At 45.9% G+C, this 19,691-nt stretch overlaps 1 protein-coding gene across 3 annotated transcripts in view; it reads right to left on the bottom strand.

Moving 5' to 3' along the window:
• Positions 1–2,273: 2,273 nt before the first annotated feature.
• Positions 2,274–19,691, bottom strand: part of TAFA2 (TAFA chemokine like family member 2) — a 1,145,470-nt gene continuing 1,128,052 nt past the window's right edge. For all 3 annotated transcript variants that reach the window (XR_011281920.1, XR_011281919.1, XM_069629850.1), the window contains one exon: positions 2,274–4,979. The gene's annotated coding sequence lies outside the window, so the exon portion shown is untranslated. The remainder of the gene's footprint in view (positions 4,980–19,691) is intronic.

Here is a 19,691-nt window from a genome sequence, read left to right as displayed (position 1 = left end):
TTTGGGGGGAAAAAACAAAAACTTTTTTTTAAAATTATCCCGGCACTCCAAATATGGGAAATGGCAAGGATACAGTTTACTTAAGTTCATTCACAAGAAGAGAGCACAATTAAAAAATGTTGGGGAAAAAACTAGAATTGTAATTAAGACTTGCTGAAATGAGGGCAAGAGCAACATCCTCCAGGGCACATGAAATGCCATGGCAAACTGAAGCAAGACTTGCTGACATGAGGGCAAGAGCAACATCCTCCAGGGCACATGAAATGCCATGGCAAACTGAAGCAAGACTTGCTGACATGAGGGCAAGAGCAACATCCTCCAGGGCACATGAGACACCGCTCGATCAGGACACGGGCAACGCTGGGTACCTCAGCTATAAAACATACACAAGGCTATAGCAGATCCCCACGTGCATGTCAGCTACAGATCCGTGCAACGCCTGGTGGTACTACTCGTCTTTTATAAACATAAACAATGTTTTAAAAAGATGGCTTGAAAAGTAAGCAAACCATAAGGTATGCACGCAAATATTTAAATGTTATATATTTGTGGGCGCACCTTACTATGGTTTGTGTACTTTTCAAACCATCTTGGAGTACACAAACCATAGCAAGGCACGCAAACAAATATATAAATGTAAGCAATTATATATTTTTGTGCGTACCTTACCATGTTTTGTGTACTTTTCAAGCAATCTTGGAGTGCAAAAACCATAGTAAGGTACTCATACAAATATATAAATGGTATATATTTGTGTGCGTACCTTGTTATGGTTTGTGTACTTTTCAAGGGATCTTTTATAAACATAGAAATATGTTACATATTACAATGGTTATAAAAGATATCTTGCATAGTACACAAACCACAGTAAGGTACGCATACAAATATGTAAATGCGTACATGCATTTACATATTCGTTTGCTTACCTTACTATGGTTTGTGTACTTTTTTAGGCCACGCCCATTCCGTAAGCCACACCCCCAAATGAGGGCCCCCCCCCCTCGAATTGTTATCCCACTTAAAGCCCTGAGTAGCCTGTTCAATGGACTTGTGTTCACTTGTGAAAGCCTCAAGCACGTGTCTGGGGTTGAAGATGGAGGAACTTTTGAACAGAACACAGAGGAGAACTGACTGCCATTTCGCTGCTGGACTCTCTTTGCCGCTTGGAACACATTGATATGCACATGGACAGTTCTCCACTGTAGATGGAACATTGAGCTAAAGTGTTCTTGTAGGCCCGTCTGTGTAGGGAACATCCCAGAGAACAGGTGCTGTGGCTGTTTTCGTTCTGGATAGAGGGGCTCCCACAATTTAGTTGCTAACACAGAAGACAGACAGTGTTTTCATTGAGTTCACGAGTTATGGAGTTGTGTCCAGACTTCTTGAAGAGGGCATTTGAAGATTCTCCCTCGAGCCGCCACCAGGCCTTCACTTTCACCCCGTGGGCATTTTGAGGTTGCCACATAAGTCGGCAGACACCTCACTCATTTTAAACGACCAGATGCCAACTATGTCTGTGTGTCTTTTTGATGGATGTGGAGAAACATTGCCCAGTCTGCCTAATGTACCCACCGCCAGTACCTTGAAATGGACCACCGCAAAGACCAGCAACCAATGCAGAGTGGGCAAGTCGGGGAGGAGGGGGACATGGCTGCGAGCCCATCGTTTGTAGACAGCACACACTGCTGTGTCCTGACCCTTCTGTGGGCTTCAAATCTTATATTCTAGAATCCACCAGCTACAAGGAGACCCCTGAATACTACCCCCCACACCACAATCGATCCACTCCGTGAGGTCTTCGCCTATGTGTGCGATACCGAGGAATGTTGTTTGCTAGCCTGTGGTGGAATGTACAGGCTACCCCATCGCAGAAATCTTTTTGGGCATTTGTGTATTTTCATGTGATATGTCTCAGACGTACCTTGTGTAACTCCCATGCGCTTCTTGGAAGTGTGTGTATAATTTACTTGTATCGGCCATAACATGCTTACGGTACCAAAGCAACTTAAGGCATAAGCCTATGAAAACTGAATTGTGAAGTTCCTTAAACTATACCAACTAAAAAACGAAATCTAACAATTCTGTAAATTATAGATGTGCGACACAGAAGCGAAATTGTCTTTGGAGTACTTTGACATAGTCAAGCAAATTCATGAATATTAATGAATACATTGCTATTGTCCTTATTTTGGTCAATAACAAAAAACACAAATCTTAGATGGGAAGCAAAATCTATAAAAAGCATTTCAGAAAATTGAAATGTAAACAGGTCATTCCATTTCATTAAAAAAATGTTTATTGAGTTTCTCATGAAAAGCCACGACCTGAACCTACCGCAGAGAACCTAGTTGCTATACTTGAAAGTCCATATTGTGCTGCACGTATTGATCTGCATAACTCACTCATGACACAGCATTTCCAGTGCCATGTTCCTCAGAAAGAAAGACATTTAAAAGGAGGACGCTTTGATTCACACAATCATCTAGTTAGGCAGTTGTGAAGCAGCCTGTACCGTCTTCTCACATAAATAAAACACATTTGTGCATGATGTTGCTCTGCGCCAGTGGATAACCATTTGCGCCTCTGCGGTTCCTCCATCAGCACTTATTCACCCAATAATGACCTCTGTGAAATTATTCGGATGCCAAGTTGGACCCACAAAACAGTTTATTCTAATTTAAATGTAACTAGGAAAAATTGCTCCCCTCTAAACATGGCTCCGTTTGATGAATCCGCGGCGCGATGACCGCATGTGCATCTTAAGTGTATTTCGCGCAGTCGTTAGGGTTTTTCGCTCTGCGGTGCAATAATGCAGCTGAGATAATGAAATGGCTGGGATGAGCCTTGCATATTTCGACAAACCAAAGCCCTCCGGGGCGCGCATCCATTCCAGAAACCAATTTATATCTCATTTGCTGTGTCAATGATCGTTCAAAATAATCATAAAGAAATGGTTTTCATTGAGTTGGCAATACAACGGTAAACAAAGCAGGCGGCGTAGATTGGGAGCACAATTAGGACATTTCTTGAGCATATCTGATGTTAATCAGACGTGGTGAGCGGCAAAGGTGGTCAAATTACTCTGGATCCTATTTGATCGGCCGCCTCCAGCTTCCGCGCTTCCCATCCCCTGGTTCTCCTGGTATTTCTAATCCATTCTGATTTCTCTCCCGTACTTCCTCCCTCCCCTCCTCCTTACCACCTCTAAGTGTTTTTTTTTCTTCTGGCCTTCCTCCCCCTTGCGATCAACAAATGACATGGCGACCATTCAATAGAACCATTGTACTGTGGCAGGTGGGGGCGGCCTCCAATGCTCCTGAACAAATAAGGCTTCAGAACTCCTCCCGTTGGGTGGAAAATACACACTTTGATCTTATTGGTTATGAGGCATATTAGCACATTCATGGAAATGTAGAGGGCAGGACCGCCAACCAGGTTTCTCGGAATGCAGTCCGTAACCACCAGTAAGAACCATCTGCTAGCGTTCTCTCAAATCAGGTATCTGACTTGGGTAAGGGGCTGGAGAGATTGGGTGACCATCGTAGCATTATTGACCTTGGAGGTGGTCAGTAAGGCCTGTTATTGACCATGCCCACCTTGCATACACTCGCTCGTGGCTTGGCCCGAATCTTGTCTGCGGGCCAATAACTAGAGTTATTGGCCATCTCTACTGTCAACAATCCCACTTTTTACAAATAACGTTGCGCAACGGAAGGCTTAGGGATAGTACAGATCACCTTCCTCGTGGAAGGTGTATGGAAAATGCAATTTTTTAAGGTACAGTAGAAGCTTCCATATATGCAGACGTGCATCTGGACACTCTCTTGCGAACAAGGGAAATCAAGTTTTAATTTGCATTTTCACCCCCTTCCCAATGCGTAGCGTCAGTTGTTCATAGCATCTAATTTGATCAGATAAGGGAGCCAAGCCGCAGGGAGTTAAAGTGATTAGCATGGGATTCGAAGGTCTACATTAGGTAACCCAGGATCATGATAGTGTAATCACCACGCCGCAATCCCTTCCATGCCGAGGAAACCCCTTAACTGGATGTGGAGGTCTAATTTGCTTTATTAAAAATGTATCTGAGGGAACAAAAAATATCCAGAGTGTTTGAAATACGTCGAGAACATCAATCTCCCGCTAAAAGCAACTCGGGGTCTCAGCGGTTCGAAATACCCACTAATGAAAATGCCAAAGCTGCTTTGACCACCACGTATCTACCTGCCAAGGAGGCGCTGCACTTGGTGAGCCCGAGGGGAAACTTGTCAGGCCGACTCTATATCTGGACACGAGCGATGTGTTGGCGCAACTATGACTTGTCACCAATAATCATTAACAATGGAGATATACGTGTCCATTCCAATCAGAAAAGCAACTTCAAGCTCTTGAAATATGGAGGCCCTCCAAGCTGGAAGATTAGAATGCAAATCAAAATGACCGTATCCGCACCATGCCAGAGGACGATTTCTGTAAAAGAAATTTGATTAAAAGAGTGCGGCAGCATTCCTCCGGCGGCCGAACGCAAGACCGGAGAACCTGCCATTGGGATTAACCAGTTCATACATGAGGCTGCTTTCCAGAATGCTAAAGTTAGAAGACATGTCTAGTCCAAAACTAAGAAACCCAATATCTTCTGCTTCTTGTGCTTCCTCGGCATCCATCCTTCGCCCGACATCTGTGGAGACTCCGGCTGTAAAGATCCTGCCAGCGGGTGCCGTCTCACAAGTGTCCGCAGTTCAGGCAATTGGAAGGTTAATAGGATAGGAGCTCAGAAGTCTGGGGTTTGTAGTCCTTGTGCTCTCTGATCTTGGCTCGTTGCGAAGCCAAGTCTTTGTTGAAAGACAATGTTCCGAAGGGTCGACCCTCGGCGTAGTAAAATCGCCCTGGAAGGCCTGCCACGGATGTGAATTCCTACAGGGTGTGCTTAAATGTGTCCATTGCTGGTCTCTTCGGTCTCACTTCCCACGCTACCGGGTAACCTGTTGAGGAAGAAAAGCAGATATTTTAGAGCTTTGCAGCACAGAGCCAAATGTAGGCCATACAGAACATACAATAACTGGAAGAGTCCACGAGATACCAAGAAATCACCCAACTGTGCAGTCAGGGCGGCTTCTGAATTAAGCACGTTTTGGCAAAGCCAACTGTTTTGGCTTTTGTGTAGGCATGAGATTGGTACTACCTAGCTGTAAGATGGCAACAGATGGCAAATGGTGTGAGTACCTAGGACTATGACGCCAGTTCCTGGCAAATGCTGATATAATGCGTATACACATGCTGAAACTGTTGGCTTTCCCAGTGCTTGTATTTAACAGGAACTCAGTGAAACAAACAGACACAAGGATACACATATTGCTTATAAATCAGGCAGCTTAAGGTGCAGTTGAATGAGATCTTTTTATTACACCGGAAGCTCATTTACAGATGCAATTAAGCCATTAACTCTCAGAAATGCCAATGGGGCAATAACACCAAAAGGTTTGATGTTAGTGCATATTACAGCTAGCTCAATCAGCACCCAAGAGGGTGTGTTCTGGGCAGGCAGGGAGAGAAGTAGGTTGCCATAGGGATTACCATGGTCATGGGTGGTCAATGGGTGGAGAAAAATCCATACACCCCACAAGCTGTGTGACCCTCTTCACATCCCAACTCCTTGCTATCTGAACCCATTTCCCAATAATTTTGGCTTACAGGGAGCTAAAGCACCCACTCATAGCCAAACCTAAAAAAGACTTTGCTGCCATATAGTCAACGACTGTCCCATGTATTGGACACTCTGACTCAGAAAAGTGCACACATAGTGCCGTGATACCTCCGGGCCTGGGGGCTATCAACAAATAAAATAAATAAATAAATACATCTAAAAAAGGATGACTGGACTTGCTAGGTAACCAAGCACTCGCAAAAAAACAACAAGCACTCATTCTCAAAAATGATACTTCATATATCCACTTTATTTCATCATCATTCTTCTATTTAAGGTATCTTTATGCATCAATGTCACAGGAGGGTAGCATAGCGGCAACGTGCGCGCCTTGGAAACAAGACGACACAGAGCAACAAAGGTTCGATCCCGGGTCCGCGCTTAGAAACCTCTGGGTATTAAGTGCGTTACAAATAACCTATCATATCATCTGGCGGAAGATAACCAGGTCTGCACCTCTTTCTCCAGTACTTAGAGACCTACAGCTAATGGTGCGCACGCTGTGTAACCCCCACTCAAAGCAGATCCATGTGTTTTCCGGGCAAACATGACTGAGCCTAAGGAGAAAAGTTACTTGGAAATAAAAGAGCAGAAAGAGTCCCGGAAAAGAAAATATTTGCATGGAACATGAAATCAAAAACATCTATTCACTCCAATGTACGAGCAGAGGTCCAGTGCACCTAGCCCAGACATCTGCAACCTTTGGCTTTTGAGATGGTTTGAACCACAACTCCCAGCAGCCCTAGCCAGCGTAGTCAATGTGAGAGGATCCCTGGAGCCATAGAGCAAAACACCTGGGGTGTGACAAGTTGCAGACTCCTGATCTAGGCAAAATAAAAATCTCACAAACCGGTCCCCTTTCAGTAAAAGTTATATATATACTCCTAACAAACGCTGCAGTATGGCCTCCAGTCGCAGAATGTTTGCTACCTGGTTAGAGAAAGCTCCAAAGAGCAGTCTTTTTACCATGTCTATGATGCGCCTAATAGGTAACATTGAGAGCCTTAACCTAAAGTGCCAGCTTTAGTACACAATTACGGGCTCTAGTCATGGAAAAACCTCCCCAGTACTCCTAACAAAGACACTTCCCAAAAATCCTCTTGCAAATACAAAACAGCTATTCTCCAAGCCAAAAGGGAGACATTCAACAACAGAATTCATAATGCAAAGTCTAGCTCTTTACCATTCTCAGAGGGCTTCAATCTTCTTCTCCACCCACTGAAACCTGTGCCAAAGACAAATCATGGTGTACCAAAATCCAACATGCCCCTAAAATATCAATGGTCCAAACTAAAATTGAAACCAACAAATAGAGTATTTCCTCAGAACTTCCATCTAGCATAAGATAGCCTTCCAATAGCAGTACCTGTCGACCAATTTTAATTTACCCCACTCTCAACGTCAGAGGTTGAAAAACTAATCATCAGTCTCAAACCCTCCAGATACAAAGGAGACACCTGCCCACCTAACATCATTCCGAAGGAGCCAAAGACTTAGCCCCATTTATAACTACCTTCATAAACAACTCCTTCAGGACCTAAGCTGTCCCAACCAATCTTAATGATGCTTGGGTACTCCCCCATACTGAAATAACCTAACCTTGACCAAAACATACCTACCTACCTACTAGCGTCCTATCACAACTGTACCCTTTCTGCTCATAATCCTCGATCGAGCCGCATACATCCAGATTCAGTCATACCTAGAAAACCATAACCTACTCATCCTACGGCAATCTGGGTTCAGGCCTAGACATAGTAGTGAAACGGCTTTAATAGACCTTAAGACACAAATGGATGAAGAAATCAATAAAGGCACCATATCCATCCTGCTACTACTTGACCTATCAGCCTCCTTCGATTTAGTCAACCATGAGGTACTCTGCTCTCACTTGTTAACCGCTATTGAAGGTAATATCAGAAAGGTTTCCAAAGATGTTAAAACCCTGGTATTCTATCTGGACTCCTCCTTTACATTGAACAGACAGGTCAACGCAACTGCATCGACCACTGCCTACACGTCTAAGTTAATAAACTCTTGTAGACGTTTTTTGACTTCTGCCAACTGCCTGACCTTGGCTAGAGCTCTCATTCTCGCAAAACTTGATTACTGTAATGCCCTACATCTAGGAACTTCGAAAAAGAATGTAACTAAATTGCAAACACTCCAAAATAACGCCATCCGAGCAGCCCTCAATATTCCCAGATTGCACCACATTTCAGCCACCAGGCGGAACGTCCAATGGCTGTCCATCAAGAGTAGAATCACTAGCAAAGTACTAGGACTCACACATAAATGTTTGGCTAACCTAGCGCCCAAATACCTGACGTGCAGAATCTGTAACAACACTTCTGACCGCCCCACTAGAGCATCCCTCCTGAACTGTCAACGAATCCCCAGGTTCAACCTCCAGAAATCGAGGGGAAGCAACTTCCCCATACAAGCCCCAAAACTCTGGAATTCACTACCTACCCATCTCAGGAAAGTACCTTGCTTCCTCTTTTTCATAAAGAAAATGAAAAACTGACTCCTCACGCAAGAGTAGTCAATTAATATACAGTCACCTTTATGACATCTCCTGGACATATCCATACGTATGCCCTATAATCGACCTCTTACAATATGTTACCGATCTGCTCTGGAACATTGTAATTTACCTGATGCTTGTCACACTGGTGTGTATCTTGCCTTTATATTTGTATATGTAACTGCATCTTTTTTGTGCATGCTGTATACATCACCTTTGTACTTACATATAATGCCTTTAATGTCTGTTATTAAGGATGTTTTCACTCCTATAACCAAGCTCCTAGATACCTGAGGGTTTGGTGCGCTTTATAAATGAATAAACTAAACTAATCTGGTACTCTCTTAGGTGCAGTTGGAGGTTGTGCCACCCGCTACCCAGAGGCTTTCCTTCTGAGCAGTGATGTGCTGCATCAACATCTCAAGCACCTGGTAATCTCTTAGCTGTAGTTGGAGTTTCAGAAGGAGATCCTTGCCAACCAATGGTCCGCCTTCATGTCTAAACTCTTGAGCGAGATGTCTCAAGACATTATTACAAATGCAAACCTTACACCCTTTGATAAATAGACACCAAACAGATGTCTTTGTGAATTGATTTAACACAACCTTAAAGATCGTCTTGCCTCATGTAGTGTCTGAAGAAACAAACCATTGGGATGATCTACTCACATGGGCATTGTTTGCAGTCCAGAAGACCCGCCTATCCTCCCCGAATGCCCTGCCAATTTTCTCTCTTGACATGTTTTATAAAAAACGCCCCTGCAGTGTGCTTGTTTGGTTTGGTCAACAAAGGCTCGGAACCTCAGGATTCCTAGTAGCTGTGACTAAGTTAATGTCCTCACTCCATCCCACAGTCCTCCCGCACCAACATATAGAACATGGGAGTCATGGAAGGTTTGGACACAAATCTATTTCCATTTCAGTGGGTTCATCATTTCTGTTCGCTGGCGATCAGACCTCCCCTCCAATTCCATACACCACGTACCAGAGTATTTGTCCAGTATGAGGCAAATATTAAGATAAACCCCAACCCTTCCCTGAGACCCTTCAAGACCAGTGGCCGCAAACCTTAATGCCATTCAAAGGAGACAGCATTGGTGTGAGACACACAGCGCCAGAGACCTGCCCCCAGCACTGCTGCAGAGCTGGGATCTAGACGAACATACTGGAGGCACCCGGGCATTGGCAGAGAGTACCACTGGATCCTCAGGACTCTATGATCAGCTCAAGGATGTGAGTCATGATGCGAGAGAGCACCGTGCAGAGGAGTAAGACCCTAGTACTGGAGCTTCCCAAGACTGAGGGAGGTGCCGAGAGCCAGTGAAGGGCCAGCGCACAGTCGTGGCCTGAAGGTGGGACTTCCACCGGTTGCATGGATGAAAACCAAATGCAAGTAGGTGAATCCACCAATGCCAAGGAGCTTGCAAAACGACCAAAGGGGATGACAGAAAAGAGGAGAAGCTCTACCAATGATGAACATGGAGATAAAACACCAACCAAGTGTACAAAAAGGCTCACGCCCATCAAAGAAAGTTGCAAATTACCCAGAGCAGATGGAGAGGTGGGGGCAGAGTGGAGGAGCAACTGAGGCACGGAAACCCTGAAAGAGCTGGGCACTATATCCCGGGAGCTAAAGGAAGTGAGATGGGCACCATATCCCTGGGAGCTGAGAAAAGTGCGCTCGGCACTATATCCCTGTGAGCTAGAGGAGGTGAGCTGGGCACTATATCCATGGAAGATGAGACAAGTGAGCTGGACACTATATCCCTGCGAGCTAAAAGAAGTGATCTGGGCACTATAGCCCTGGGAGCTGAGACAAGTGCACTGTACACTATGTCCCTGTGAGCTAAAGGAAGTGATCTGGGCACTATAGCCCTGGGAGCTGAGACAAGTGCACTGGACACTATGTCCTTGTGAGCTCAAGGAAGTGAGCTGGGAACAAAATCCCTGGAAGATGAGACAAGTGCGCTGGACACTATGTCCCTGTGAGCTAAAGGAAGTGTGGTGGACACTATATCCCTGGAAGCTAAAGGAAGTGAGCTGGGCAGTATATCACTGGGAGTTGACAAATGAGCTGGGCAGTATATCCCAGGCAGCTAAAGGAAGTGAGCTGGGCACTATATCCCTGGGAGCTAAAGGAAGTGAATTTAGCACTATATCCCTGGGAGCTCAGACAAGTGAGATGGGCACTATATACTTGGGAGCGAAAGGAAGTGAGATGGGCACTAAATCATTGGGTACTGGGAGAGGTGGGCTGGAAACTATATCCCTGGAAGCCTAAAGGAGGTGAGTGTGGCACTATACCCCAGAGAGCCGAGACAAGTGAGCGGGGAAATATATACCTGGAAGCTGTAGGAAGTGAGGAAGGTATTATATCACTGGGAACTAAAGGAGGTGAGATGGGCACTATATCCCTGGGAGCTAAAGGAAGTGAGCTGGGCACTATATCCCTGTGAGCCGAGACAAGTGAGATGTGCACTATATCCCTGTGAGCTAAAGTAAGTAAGATGGGCACTAAAGCATTGGGTACTGGGACAGGTGGGCTGGACACTATATCCCTGGGAGCAAAAGGAAGTGAAGTGGGCCCTATATCCCTGGGAGCTAAAGGAAGTGAGCTGGGAACTATATCCCTGTGAGCTGAGACAAGTGAGATGTGCACTATATCCCTGTGAGCTAAACTAAGTGATATGGGCACTAAAGCATTGGGTACTGGGACAGGTGGGCTGGACACTATATCCCTGGGAGCAAAGGCAAGTGAAGTGGGCCCTATATCCCAAGGAGCTGAGACAATTGAGCTGGGAACTATGTACCTGGGAGCTAAAGGAAGTGACCTGGGCCCTATGTCCCTGGGAGCTAAAGGAAGTGAGCTGGGCATTATTTCCCTGGGAGCTGAGATAAGTTAGCTGGGCACTATATCCCTGGGAGCTTAAACAAGTGAGCTGGGCACTATGTTCTTGTGAGCTCAAGGATGTGAGCTGGGCACTATATCCCTGGAAGATGAGACAAGTGCGCTGGACACTATGTCCCTGTGAGCTAAAGGAAGTGTGGTGGACACTATATCCCTGGAAGCTAAAGGAAGTGAGCTGGGCAGTATATCACTGGGAGTTGAGACAAATGAGCTGGGCAGTATATCCCAGGCCGCTAAAGGAAGTGAGTTGGGCACTATATCCCTGGAAGCTAAAGGAAGTGAATTTAGCACTATAGCCCTGGGAGCTCAGACAAGTGAGATGGGCACTATATCCTTGGGAGCGAAAGGAAGTGAGATGGGCACTAAATCAATGCGTACTGGGACAGGTGGCCTGGACACTATATCCCTGGGCGCTAAAGGAAGTGAGCTGGGCACTATATCCCTGGAAGCTGAAACAAGTGACCTGGGCACTATATCCCTGGGAGCTAAATGAAGTGAGCTGGGCACTATATCCCTGGGATCTGAGACACGTGAGATGTGCACTATATCCTTTGGAGCTAAAGGAAGTGTGGTGGGCACTAAATCATTGGATACTGGGAGAGGTGGGCTGGAAACTATATCCCTGGAAGCTAAAGGAGGTGAGTGTGGCACTATACCCCAGAGAGCCGAGACAAGTGAGCGGGAAAAATATATACCTGGAAGCTAAAGGAAGTGAGGAGGGCATTATATCACTGGGAACTAAAGGAAGTGAGATGGGCACTATATCCCTGGGAGCTAAAGGAAGTGAGCTGGGAACTATATCCCTGTGAGCTGAGACAAGTGAGATGTGCACTATATCCCTGTGAGCTAAAGTAAGTAAGATGGGCACTAAAGCATTGGGTACTGGGACAGGTGGGCTGGACACTATATCCCTGGGAGCAAAGGCAAGTGAAGTGGGCCCTATATCCCAAGGAGCTGAGACAATTGAGCTGGGAACTCTATACCTGGGAGCTAATGGAAGTGACCTGGGCCCTATGTCCCTGGGAGCTAAAGGAAGTGAGCCGGGCATTATTTCCCTGGGAGCTGAGATAAGTTAGCTGGGCACTATATCCCTGGGAGCTTAAACAAGTGAGCTGGGCACTATGTTCTTGTGAGCTCAAGGATGTGAGCTTGGCACTATATCCCTGGAAGATGAGACAAGTGCGCTGGACACTATGTCCCTGTGAGCTAAAGGAAGTGTGGTGGACACTATATCCCTGGAAGCTAAAGGAACTGAGCTGGGCAGTATATCACTGGGAGTTGAGACAAATGAGCTGGGCAGTATATCCCAGGCAGCTAAAGGAAGTGAGCTGGGCACTATATCCCTGGAAGCTAAAGGAAGTGAACTTAGCACTATATCCCTGGGAGCTCAGACAAGTGATATGGGCGCTATATCCTTGGGAGCGAAAGGAAGTGAGATGGGCACTAAATCAATGCGTACTGGGACAGGTGGCCTGGACACTATATCCCTGGGCGCTAAAGGAAGTGAGCTGGGCACTATATCCCTGGGAGCTGAAACAAGTGAGCTGGGCACTATGTCCCTTGGAGCTAAAGTTAGTGAGTTGGGCACTATATTGCTGGGAGCCGAGACAAGTGATCTGGGCACTATGTCCCTGGGAGCTAAAGGAAGTGAGCTGGGCACTATATCCCTGGGAGCTGGAACAAGTGACCTGGGAACTATATCCTTGGGAGCTAAATGAAGTGAGCTGGGCACTATATTCCTGGGAACTGAGACACGTGAGATGGGCACTATATCCTTTGGAGCTAAAGGAAGTGTGGTGGGCACTAAATCATTGGATACTGGGAGAGGTGGGCTGGAAACTATATCCCTGGAAGCTAAAGGAGGTGAGTGTGGCACTATACCCCAGAGAGCCGAGACAAGTGAGCGGGATAAATATATACCTGGAAGCTAAAGGAAGTGAGGAGGGCATTATATCACTGGGAATTAAAGGAAGTGAGATGGGCACTACATCCCTGGGAGCTAAAGGAAGTGAGCTGGGAACTATATCCCTGTGAGCTGAGACAAGTGAGATGTGCACTATATCCCTGTGAGCTAAAGTAAGTAAGATGGGCACTAAAGCATTGGGTACTGGGACAGGTGGGATGGACACTATATCCCTGGGAGCAAAAGGAAGTGAAGTGGGCCCTATGTCCCTGGGAGCTAAAGGAAGTGATCTGGGCATTATTTCCCTGGGAGCTGAGATATGTGAGCTGGGCAATATATCCCTGGGATCTGAAACAAGTGAGCTGGGCACTATATCCTGGGAGCTAAAGGAAGTGAGTTGGGCACTATATCCCTAGGAGCTGAAACAACTGAGCTGGGAACTATATCCCTGGGAGCTAAAGGAAGTGAGCTGGGCACTATATCACTGTGAACTAAGGGAAGTGAGATAGGCACTATATCCTTGGGAGCTAAAGGAAGTGAGCTGGGCACTATATCCCTGAGAGCTAAAGGAAGTGAGCTGGGCACTATATCCCTGGGAGCCGAGACAAGTGATCTGGGCACTATGTCCCTGGGAGCTAAAGGAAGTGAGCTGGGCACTATATCCCTAGAAGCTGAAACAAGTGAGCTGGGCGCTTTATCCCTGGGAGCTAAAGGAAGTGAGCTGGGCACTATACCCCTGGGAGCCGAGACAAGAGTGGGGAAATATATACCTGGAAGCTAAAGCAAGTGAGGAGGGCACTATATCACTGGGAACTAAGGGAAGTGAGATAGGCACTATATCCCTGGGAGCTAAAGGAAATGAGCTGGGCACTATATCCCTGGAGCTAAAGTAAGTGAGGTGGGCCCTAAAGCATTGGATACTGGGACAGGTGGGCTGGGCACTATATCCCTGGGAGAAAAAGGAAGTGAAGTGGGCACTATATCCCAAGGCACCGAGACAAGTGAGCTAGGAACTATATACCTGTGAGCTAAAGGAAGTGAGCTGGGTACTATATCCCTGGGAGCTGAGAGAAGTGAGGTGGGCATTGGATATTGGGTGCTGAGACAGGTGCGCTAGGCACAGTATTTCTAGGAACTAAATTAAGTTGGCTGAGTATTATGGGAGCTAAGGGGTGTTGGCTGGGTACTATATCCCTGAGATCTAAAACAAATGAGCTAGGCACTATATCTACTGTACCTGAGATAAGTGAGCTGGGCAGTATTTATCTCTGGAAGCTTACAGAACTCAGCTTGGCACTATAGTCCTGTGAGTTGATACAAGCGGGATGGATAATATATTCCTTGGAGCTGCAGCAAGTGAGCTGGGAACTATATCCCTGAGAATTAAAGGAAGTGAGATGAGCACTATATGCCTGGTAGTTTAGAGACATTATCTGGGCACTTTATTCCTGGGAGCTGAGACAAGTGAACTGGGCACCATATCCGTAAGAGGTGAGACAAGTGAACTTGGAACTATATCTGTGGGAGCTGAGCCAAATGTGCTGGGTGGGAAATCCCTGGGAAGTAAATGAGGTGAGCTGGGAACTATAGCCCTGTGTCAAGTGAGTCGAGTGCAATATCCCTAAGAGCTGGGACTAGTGATCTTGCCATTACATTTCCGAGCTCTGGGACAAGTGAGTTGACCCCAATTCCCTGGCAGTTGAGACAAGAGAGATATGCACTATATTCCTGGGAGATGGGACAAGTCAACTGGGCACTATATGCCTGACAACTAAAGGAATTGAGATCGGCACTATATTCCTGAGTGCTGAGAAATGTGTGCTGGGCACTATATCCGTTGGAGCTAAAGGATATTTACTGGGACTATATCCCTGGGAGCTGAAACGGAGCATAAGATAGAGTGAAGTCTTCAGCCTTGGCCATGGGGCAGCCATCTTGGGGAAACCGTGAGCTGCATATCAGTCCACACGAAAATGAACAGCCTTGAAAATTCCCTTTGAAAGCCTGATTTAGGAGCACCCTTGAAGAAAGAAATGCATACAGTCTTCAAAATAGATAAATATGCAGGCACGCGCCTCAGGAAATCAGATCCCAAAACCAAATCAGCATCAAATGCCTGAAGGAAGTGGGCCAGGAAGCAGGGTAGACATATGGGATTCAAGAAGATCTCCTACAAGATGAAACAAGGGGGGGGGGCTCAGATGTCAGGGTAACTTCTTTCTTTATAGATGAACCGGAAAGCCTGATGCCAGTAGAGTGAGGTCCAGGCAGTAATGGTCCTCAGAGGAATGGGGTAAACCAAAAAGCGGATGGCTGGAAGGTTTTCAATTAATCATAACCACAGGCATAGCTCTGGGAAACCTCCAGACCATAGTTTTTCAGCCTGCCAAGCCATTACAGAAGGGGAAAAACCATACGCAAATCAGGATTGGTCCTACCCCAAAAGTGGCAGTCCAGCCCGAACTGCTAGGTCACATCCCATCTCAGAGGAATGGAGCAGCAAATCTACCAAGCCAAGGAGGAACAGAGTAGTGGGATGGGGACACAAAATAGAATGTTCATGCACCCCGTGTCTGTCAGTGGTACTTTACGCTACATTGTTGATAGGTGCCCCGGCCTTGTCCCTGGCGCCACCAGGGGTTTGGGCAGAGAAAACTCTACATACAGGTAAGGATCATTACACTTTAGACACCCTTCCACTCGTTGCACGTAGCTTGTTTGACTCTACTGTCTGTGTGCAACTGTGCCATTTAATTGAATTGATATTTTATTTGTATTGCGCTCGTGCACAAGTGTTTCAGAGCGCAACGAGGCAAAGGAGGGGTACAAGGGAGAACAAAACAGCGATCTTACTACTCTCAGTGACATTGCGAACGCGCAGGTGCATAATAATACTGCATGGATCCCGATATCTATGCCTGAACACATTAGAACACCGCTAGATTGACTCATTATGTTAGCCCAACATCTGCATAGTCAATTGCACCGCAGCCCATATTTCTGGCACATATTCTGGCCAGCCCAACTGTGTTTGCCTATATACCTAGAACAGAGCCATATGGATGCTACTGTTTGCATTTACATGCATACCACAGCCATGCGCTAGCTCATGAGATCTGTGTCTGCACACAGAGAACTATTGTATATTGAAGCATTGTGTTATACTTAACAACTATTTCCATTTGCATAAATCATGATACTGTTAACTGCACAACACATAGCTAGATTGACTCTTTTTTGTCTGCAATTGTAGCAAAAACCTGAATCACTCATGACAAATGTTCCCTACCTTTGCCTGTAACTTGATGTTTAAGTGCCCATATACCGCTGGGTCAGGAGCGCTATACAAATAAATAAACAAACAAAATAAACAAACTTTGCCGGTATCCTAGTGGTAAATCACCCAGGATACCGGCAAATGTTAATACTGTTACTGGCACTCATCTCGGCAGTATCACTGCGGGATTATGAGTGCCGCCAATGTTTGTAAACTGTTGTAAATCCCCATTCCTTGGAATACCATTGGACGTCATGTGGGGAATTGCCGGTATTACCGGCACCGGCAATAACGGTGGCAGTAATACTGTTGATTTTTTCCGGTATGGTCCCTGACTTATCTCCAGCTCCTAGCTGGAGGGAGATCAGGCACCTCACCGGCCAACTTGTTGTTGGCTGGTGCGAATACATGCTGGTAAACGTTAATACCGGCACGTTAATTCCTCACTGGCCAACTGGTAATGAGGGCAATTGAGTATGACTGCACAACTAGCAAATATCTAGACAGAATCTTTGCATGTAGCTTATTCTACCTCTGTACAGCTCATTATCCTGCTGAGTTCACAACATATAGTGAGATTTGCCCGTTTTATGCCTGAAATTCTAGCAAAACACTTGATTGACTAATTGTGGTAGCATAATTAGCAAGGATCTTGACTGAATCCTCGTGTTTAGCTTTCACTACACAGCTAACTATATTGCCAACTGCATACCGAGCACACAGCTATGGTGGCCTGTTAGGTTCAGCTACATAGCCAGTTTAGCTTCCACTGCATTTGTGCAGTCAACTATATTGCTGCATATAATCTGTATTATTTTAAAAGCCTTAAACTATCGCAAACATGAATCAGACGTTTTGTGTACTATGTCTGCTGCTTGACATGTGCAGAAATGCGTTTACTACTTTTGTTTTCAAATATATAATCTAACAATAAAATAAAAGGCCAGATGCAAGTGTGACGCTGTATGTTTTTCCGATGCAGTAGCTTCGCCCCTTGTCACCGCTAGAGGGAGCTGTTGCCTTAGGCTACATAGAGACAATGCCAATTCGCATTGCTTCGCCTGTTGTCACCGCTAGAGGGAGCTGTTGCCATAGGATGTATAGAGACAATGCCAATTCGCATTGCTTCGCCTGTTGTCACAGCTAGAGAGAGCTGTTTCCTTAGGATGTATGGTGGTCCTTCTGTGTTAATGTAAACATGCCCTTTGGCCCGTGTACAAGGGCTTCTACACTAGTGGTAAATACAAGGGTCTATTTCATTTTTGCCCCAGTGAAATGTTTTTTAGATAATACAGATTGGGGCTAATTCTATTTGCTCCATTTTGAACGATCTAAACAGCAACATTGGTGATAAAATAATGTGCTGCATTTTTTTCTGCTTCAGGACAAAATTTTGATAACTTATCAGTGACTTTACAGGTTGTCCCTGGAGTCAGTATTGCAAATACCATTTGTAAATAGTTTGTACAGGCGCTAAGGAACCTAGCAGCCGCGCAGGGTGACGAGTCTTCAGCCTATCAGCACTTGAGCAGCGTCGCAACCTACAAGGACGCAGCCAGGCTGAAAAGTGGGCTTCTACAGAGCTCCTTGCTCTGATCATACCGCAGCCGGCAGGTCACGGGTTCGAATCCCAGCACAGCGGATTAAACCCTGCTTCCTTCCAAGATCCACAAAATGGGTACCAGAAAAGGGACACCTTTTGTTTACAGAACTAGGAAAAAGAAACATACCAAGCACTATAAATGAAGTAATATATGTGTCTTGTTCAGCTTTTTGCTGTACCTTTCCGATGGAATAGATAGCTATAGAAAATAATGCATTATTAGTATAAGACTTCAATCCACCACTGTAGCCAATATGATTCTCATGTTGCACAGTGAATAATGTAAAAAAAAAAACACTAAAAGTGTAAAAAACCTAAAATAAGACAGAAAGATTGATTTTTTTATTTATTTTAAAGTTGTGTTCCAACCCACAGCTTTTATGTTTCTTTCCCAAAGCGAGGATAACCTTTTGAATGGAAATGTAAACATCTAAAGTGCAATTCGCTGTCTAAAAAAATATTGCAATCCATTTCTGTAAAAGCTTCCAGGAAGCCCAAAATGCGGGCATTCTCCCTGGAGGGCGGCGTATCCGTGCAGTACGCTGGAGTCAAATTGGTTTGTGCTGCCTCTCGCAGTTGAGTTTCTAAGAAGTTTCTTCCACTTTGGGCACATGTTTGTAAGAGACATGTAAAGGGCGCTAATGCGGTTAAACGGCCTTAGAATAATTAAGACGTGAGAGGAATGCAGCCTTTATACACCTGGGACACTGCCGCCACGGTTCTGGACTGTCCTATAGGACAATTGGGCAAGGCCCGAACCAAAAATGCAAAATACTAGTGTGAGCCCGTTTCTTTTGGTCAAAGTGGGAATTGTTACGAGATCTAACTATGTGCTTACGTACTTCTCTTGAGGCTCTGTGCAAGGAGAGGGTGGGCTGGCGCCAGCAAGACCACGATGGCTGTGGCGTGCCTGACGGACACGCCTCAGGCAGAGGGAAATCATCTCCTCGAGAAGTACACGCTGTTTGTGACTACAAGCTGTAACCAGACCCTCAAGGCTAAACTGCCCCGTTTGCAGGAAAGCATTATTCTAAGAACCTGGACACTTTTATCACATGTCCCCCTCTTGCCCCGACATGCTTTACATGGGCCCGGATGCAGCCCAAAGGCAACACTGTAACATGAGTGACGAGGACTGGAGTAGCCGCCTTGTCTGTATATAAGGATGCAACTGGCCTGAGGTGGCAGAGCAGTCTGCCCAGGCGCTTGGTTCCTGCTTTCAATACATGCTAAACCTTTCTACTTCTGGTCTCCCGTGTAGTTATTTCAGTGTTGCAGAGTGCAGTATGCAAAGGGCATTGGTGTTGGTGAGGAACAGGACGGACACTGTAACAGGCATCTTTATTGGCACACGTGGGACAATTAGATAAGTTACTTGATCATGCAGCTAGTAGATTTGATCAGTGTTGCTGAATACATAGGGGGCCATTCCGAGTATGGAGGTAACCATGCCGCTATTAGCGGCATTGCTACCACCATACCAGGTACCGGGTCCGGGTTCCTTGAATGAGGAATTAACGGGCCATTCCGACCTTGGAGGGCCCGGTAATTCCATAGGGCTCAATGGGAATGGGGAGGATGCTATCAACGAGCCCGTGTTAGCATCCTGGTCTACTCGCGGGACCCGCCTGGTTTTACCAGTGTCCTTAGCGGGTTAGTGGCTTAGTGGCTCGAGCCATTAGGACCTTACTGCATGGTCATTACGACCTTGGCTGTAAGGGGTTAATGGCGCTGGTAAAGCTGCCGGAAACGTCAACCCCTTACGGCCCCATT

The sequence above is a fragment of the Ambystoma mexicanum genome, chromosome 12 (genome assembly GCF_040938575.1).
Source record: "Ambystoma mexicanum isolate Mex_15411 chromosome 12, UKY_AmexF1_1, whole genome shotgun sequence".
Taxonomy (NCBI): Eukaryota; Metazoa; Chordata; class Amphibia; order Caudata; family Ambystomatidae; genus Ambystoma; species Ambystoma mexicanum.
This window is presented reverse-complemented; position numbering and strand designations above follow the sequence as displayed.